The following is a 6,031-nucleotide window of genomic DNA, read 5'->3' on the forward strand; positions in this document are numbered from 1 at the left end:
CGTGAAGTTCGGGGTTCTTCTCAGGTTGGGATGGGTATCTCGGGGAACACCTGGAGTTGCATGAAAGGAGTCAAGCGTCCTTTCAAGTTGGGAGAGGAACCCGGGGATTGCTCTCAAAGCATTACAAGGGAAAAGGGCCTCATCTCACAATAAGCATGGAATCACGTGGTTTCTCTCGAGTCTGTGGAAGCTCTCGAGTTCGACGTGTTCCTCACCAATTACTCCTGTGATCTCAGGGAGGTCAGGATGCCACCTTTCAAGCTGCGAGGGGCACCTTCGGGATTCCTCTGGAGTCGCTGTAGCAGAGTGGGTCCTCATCAAGCATTGAGGCAGGAAACAGGGTTCTTCTCGAGTTGGGACGGGTATCTTGGGTAACCTCCAGAGTGGCACAAAGGCAGACAGGATTCCATCCTAGTTTCGAGAGGGAACTCAGCATTTCTCTCAAGTCACTGCAAGGGAATCAGGTTTCATCTTGCGTTGAGGATCAAATCTCATGGTTTTTCACGAGCTTCAGTGGGAAGCTTGGGGTTCCGCCCGAGTTCTGACTGGGGATCTCAGGGAACCTCTCTTGTTGCCTCAGGGAAGTCAGACCTCCTTTGGAGTTGCCAGGGTCAGCTCGGGATCCTCTGGAGTTCCAACGGCTACCTCAGCGAATCTTCCCTGTGACCTCAGGGCAGTCCGGATGCCTCCTTTCAAGCTGGCAGGGGCAACTTTGGGATTCCTCAGAAGTCACTGCAGCAGAATAAGTCCTCATCAAGCATTGAGGCAGGAAACTCAGGGTTCCTCTTGAGTTGCAAAGGTATCTCGGGGAACCTCTGGAGCTGCCTAAGGGGAATCAAGCCTCCTTTCAAGTTGGGAGAGGAACCTGGGGATTGCCCTCAAGGCCCTGCAAGGGAAAAGGGCCTCATCTCGCGATGACCATGGAATCACGTGGTTTTCCTCAAATTGGAGCAGAAGCTCTCAAGTTCTGACACTTTCCACAGCCAGTCTCCCCTGTGACCTCAGGGAAGTCAGGATGCCTCCCTTCGAGCTGCGAGGGACACCTTCAGGATTCCTAAGGAGTCGCTGCAGCGGAATGGGTCCTCATCAAGCGTTGAGGCAAGAAACTCAGGGCTCCTCTCGAGTTGGGACTGGTATCTTGGGGAACATCCAGAGTGGCACAAAGGGAGTCCAGCTTCCTTCCAAGTTTCCAGAGGGAACTCAGTGTTTCTCTCAAGTCACTGCAAGGGAATCGTGCTTCATCTGGTGTTGAGGATCGAATCTCATGGTTTTTCATGAGTTGCCACAGGCAGCTAGGGGTTCCTTTCGAGTCCTGATGGGGGACCTCAGGGAACCTCTCTTGTTTCCTCTGGGAAGTCAGGCTTCCTTTGGAGTTGCCAGGGGCAGCCAGTGTTTCTCCTGAGTCACTGAAAGGGAATTAGGCCCCATGTGCCGTTGGGGGGGGGTACTCGATGACCTTTCGTCTTGTGGCAGGAACTGCGCGTTTCTTCTCGAGTTTCAATGGATGAGACAGGCCTCCTCTTGTGGTGTGAGGGAAAGCAGGGATTTCTGTCAAGTGGAAGCAGGGGACTCGGCCCTCATCTCGAGATGAGGGGTGGTGGTTGTGGGGAACACGGGGCTCCTCTCAAATTGTGTCTGGATCCTGGAGGTTACACTCTAGTTGGTATGGGTATCTTGGGGAACATATGGAGCTGCTGAAAGGGAGTCAAGCCTCATTTCACGTGCCAGAGGAAACAGCATTGTTCTCAAGGCACTGCAGGTAAAAAGGGCCCAGTGTCATGTTAGGGGGACTCTCGTGTGTCCTCTTGCATTGTGGCAGGAAGCTCGGGGTTCTTCTCAGGTTGGGACGGGTATTTCAGGGGACACCTGGAGTTTCATGAAAGGAGTCAAGCCTCCTTTCATGTTTGGAGAGGAACCCGGGAATTGCTCTCAAAGCCCTGCAAGGGAAAGGGCCTCATCTCACAATGAGTGTGGAATAACGTGGTTTTTCTCAAGTTGTGGCAGAAAGCTCAGAGGGGCCACCTGTCTGGGTCAAACCCATGAGCACAAAGCGATTCTTTTGTGGGCACCTCAGAGCCAACAACCTCTGCAAGGATTGTTACTATCAGTGACAGGCCTTCGACCCAGAAGGTAAATAAGAATGGAGGGCTTAGAATGAGGAAAATTATGCAAGGAGAAAAAATGTTGTGCAGCATTAAAAATGTCTCCCCAGCCTTGGACATTGCTGTCCAGGAAGTTAGTGGAGGGGAGTCCCCATTGGAGAGCTGGAAGGGAACTAGAGCCCCCCAGTGCCCCCACAAAGGGACCCTTCCTTCTAGTGTTCTTGCAGGAAGGTGGGCTTCCTCTGTCCTTTGCTGAGCACCACGCCCTCACCAGTCAGACTGCCTGCACATAGCTTGCACTGGAATGAAAAATCAGAGGCCTAGCTGTGGACCAGGCCCCCATGGCAGCATTCCCTCCACAGCTTCTGAATGGGGCTCTGAAGGGCTGGGATACAGGGCCAGGGAGCAGTGGTGGTGCTGCTTCAGCTGGGAGCTCCTCCCACCACTTTCAGGGCATCATTGCACCTCCTTCTGCACAGCGGACTCCTCGTGTTGTCTGTTACTTCCTGCCACGGTCCCATCCCCAACTCCAGTTCCAGGCTCCAGTCCCCCAGGCTCGGGCCTCCAAGGGGCACAGCCAGCAGGGCTGAAGTGTTGAGTGCAAGACTCAGGAGTGTGCTGCTCGTGAACGCCACCTCTGACTCCTGAGGGCTCAGTCAGCCTGTGACTCACTGCTGGCCACCCTCCCAGGCTCCTCCACACCAAGGGAGGGGCAGTGACCTCAGAGGCCAAAGTCTCGTCCTACTACACTTGGTCAGGCCTTGAACATCAAACCTTAGGACCTCGGTTTCTGCAAGAGGCCTTGCCTCTTGTTCTACCCATGAGGCCACCCTGGATCCTCAGTTGTTTCTCTTATGGGTATAACTGCTGCTTCGTGACCTCATCCATGTACTCTGCAGCTGCTGCAATCCTCCATTGTGCCCCTAAGTAAACAAGCCTTAGACCGAATAAAACTGTTATTGTAGGATCAACATGTAGGAAGCCTGTTCGGCTGGGTTTTGTTTGGGAATGGATAAACTACGTTAGGCAGGCCTCATTCCCTCTGAAAAAATGCCCCCTGTACCCCACGCTGTTGCTAGGCCTGTCCCCAAAAAAGGCCCCCTAGGAGGTGGTGACAGGCTTAACCAGGATTCTGTAGGGACCTGTCACATCAGGACTAGGAGTTGCCCTCTCCCAGGGCCAAGGTGGCCTTCAAGCCTCTTCATCAGGGCAGTCTTCTGTGACCTCACCCTGCTCCCACCCCAACCCTAGTCATCCTTTCACGCTCATGTGTCTTGAGAAATTCCTCTTTGTGGTCACGTTGAAGTTGCATGTCAAAATTATGTGTTTATCTCATTAATGGCTTACTTCCCCCTGGACTTCTAGCTCTGAGTGGGTCGGGGTGTGTTTTGTTCCCATCTGAATTTCCTGAGCCTGAGGTAGGGCCTGGCACATAGTAGGTGCTTTAAAACCTCCACGAATGAATGCACACAGGCTCTGCTAGTCGGCTCTGGGTGCTCTGTGAAGGGTTCCTGGTACTGGGCCCCAAACCTCCCAGGGCCATGTGAGGCTCAGGGTCTCCTCTGGACAGTGCTGCATGGGAGGTGACACCTTTGCACACAAGGGTGTCTGTGCAGTAGTGCCCACGTGCTGTACATGCCCGAAGTGGCCCCCCAGATGTGCCCACTGAGAGCAAAGGGTGCGTGGCTAGGAGGGCCACCATCAGGTGCTGGGGCCTCTGGGCCTGCCTTCCCAAATAGGCCTTCCTGGAAGGCGCAGGCCCGGTGAGACCATTCCCCCCCTCTGCGCCTGTTGGTCAGTGTCAGAGTCCAGCAGCATATCAAAGCATCAGGTCCGTGTGTTTATTTGCCTGCGTGCCATAAATCTGTCTCTTTCAAACTGAGGGTCAGTGTCACTACTGCGTTGTCCCTCAGAGGTCGTGCGGCTATGTCTCTGATCCTGGGTGTCCTCAGGGACACCTGGCCGTTTCTCTCAAGAGAACAGTCCACCATTGGGAGACTGTCTCTGTCACTCAAGGACTCTCTGGGATTCTCTGTTGGTGACTCTCAGGGTCCTCCCTTGCCTCTTAGTGAGACTCCTCTGACCCCTCAGGCTCTGGTTCAGGGTGGCTGACTCAGTGGGAAGGGTGGAAGGGACATGGCATGGGGGATGGGTCTGCTCACACTTATAAAGGGACTTACTGGGTTAGTCTCAACTGTGGGGTTGGGGTCCTCAGTGGGGCTTCAGTCCACCCAGTCCGGCCCCACAGCTCCCCAGGCAAGCAAGCCCACATCCTTCCTTTGGGGCGAACCCCCTCATCAGCCCTTCCTGACCAGCTTCCTCTTCTTCAGCCCATGCTCTCTCAGCTCAGAGACCCTTTTCCAGAGTCACTCCCTCTAGTTCCCCTGAAGGAACTGGAACTAGAACTCCCCAGAGTCTGTTCTCCAAGTCTGGCATGGGGCCTACAACTCTGATCTCCTCCCCCAACTCATGGCCAGCAACTCCCCCCGCCAGTGCAGGTCAGCTTCCCCAGGGCTCCCCTCCTCAGTCATGGGCAATTAGAGAATTAGAGATGGCTCCCCTGGCCCTCCCATCCTGAGTCCCAGAATGCCTTCCTCGGGTGTGGCCCAGCTCAGTTGCTTCCCCCTTCTTGTACCCTACAGCCCTGACCACCATGTGCCCCCTAGAAAAAGCCTTCAGTTGCAGGAGGGGCCCAGCGTCCCCTCCCCCACAGCCACCTGCCATGGGCAGCATGCTCAATCTGGGGATATGGTGGCAGCGGGTTGGGGGGCTGTCTGGACACAGGCCCCTTCGTGCCCAGCCAAGCTTGACTGAAGTATGAGGCTCAGCTGTTCCCAGATCCTCACCCAGAGGGGAGAGGGGAGGCTTCAGAGGGGCTGGGGGGCTCTCAATTCGAGCTCCCACTCAGTGTCCCACCTCTCAGATGCTGACAGCAGCTCCTCAGGTGGGCTGGTGCCCCAAGCACAGGGTGCTGGGGGGCTGGTGAGGGAGGCCCAGCTTGGCACCCCCTGGAAGCCACTCTTTCATCTGTGCTCCTCTGCCAGTCCTGCCTGCAGTTCCTGCCAGCAGAGGGGAAGCCCAGGGTGGTGGTTGGGGCCTGCAGGGTCCACAGTGTCCCCACTGGGGGAGGCCTGAAGGGTCAGGCACCTCATGCCAATGCCTTGCTGATGGTAGCTTTTCTCCTGTCTGCACAGAATCGTGCTATGCCCAGCGAGGCCACTAAGAAGGACCGCAGCCTCCATTGGGGCAGCTGGGGCAACCAAATTGAGTTTGTACTGATGAGTGTGGGCTATGCCGTGGGCCTTGGTAATGTCTGGTGCTTCCAATATCTCTGCTTTCTCAACGAGGGAGGTACCCATTGGCACAGGGCAGGGGCCACCCACGTGGATAGAGCCCAGCCACCAGGGCCCAGTCACTCTCTTCTGGCACACACCCCACTCCAGACAGGCTGGCCTCTGGCCCTAATCTCCTTTGCCCCCACCCCTGTCTTAGGTACCCTTTACCCCCTGATGTTGGCAGCCTAATCTCTCGAGGGGAGGAAAGGTAGAGAGGAAAGCAACCCAGCCTCTCAAGTCTCAGTTTTATACCTCCTGCATTTCAACAGCCACCCCCAAAATGATTCAGGGGATATTTGAGGACCCCATCAGCTAATGTGTGTGAAATTGCTTGGTTAAGTCATCAATTCCCACCCAAACATGGCAGCTCTAGGACCTGGGTGCAGCTCAGAACAGATTTCCTGGGAACCCCTGTCAAGTTCAAAAACAGGCCGTGAGCAGTGTGCCTCAGACTGAGGCTCCAGTCCAGGGCATGGCACACCCTCTTGGAAGCCCAGCCAATTGCAAAGGTTCTGCTGTCGGATTCTGAGCAGGAAGAAGGTGGGATCCCCCAAATCTGGCCCTGAGATAGCCCTCTCTCTGCCCACCAGGAGC

The sequence above is a fragment of the Giraffa tippelskirchi genome, chromosome 14, assembly GCF_054371585.1.
Source record: "Giraffa tippelskirchi isolate mGirTip1 chromosome 14, T2T-mGirTip1v1.2.pri, whole genome shotgun sequence".
NCBI classification, from domain to species: Eukaryota; Metazoa; Chordata; class Mammalia; order Artiodactyla; family Giraffidae; genus Giraffa; species Giraffa tippelskirchi.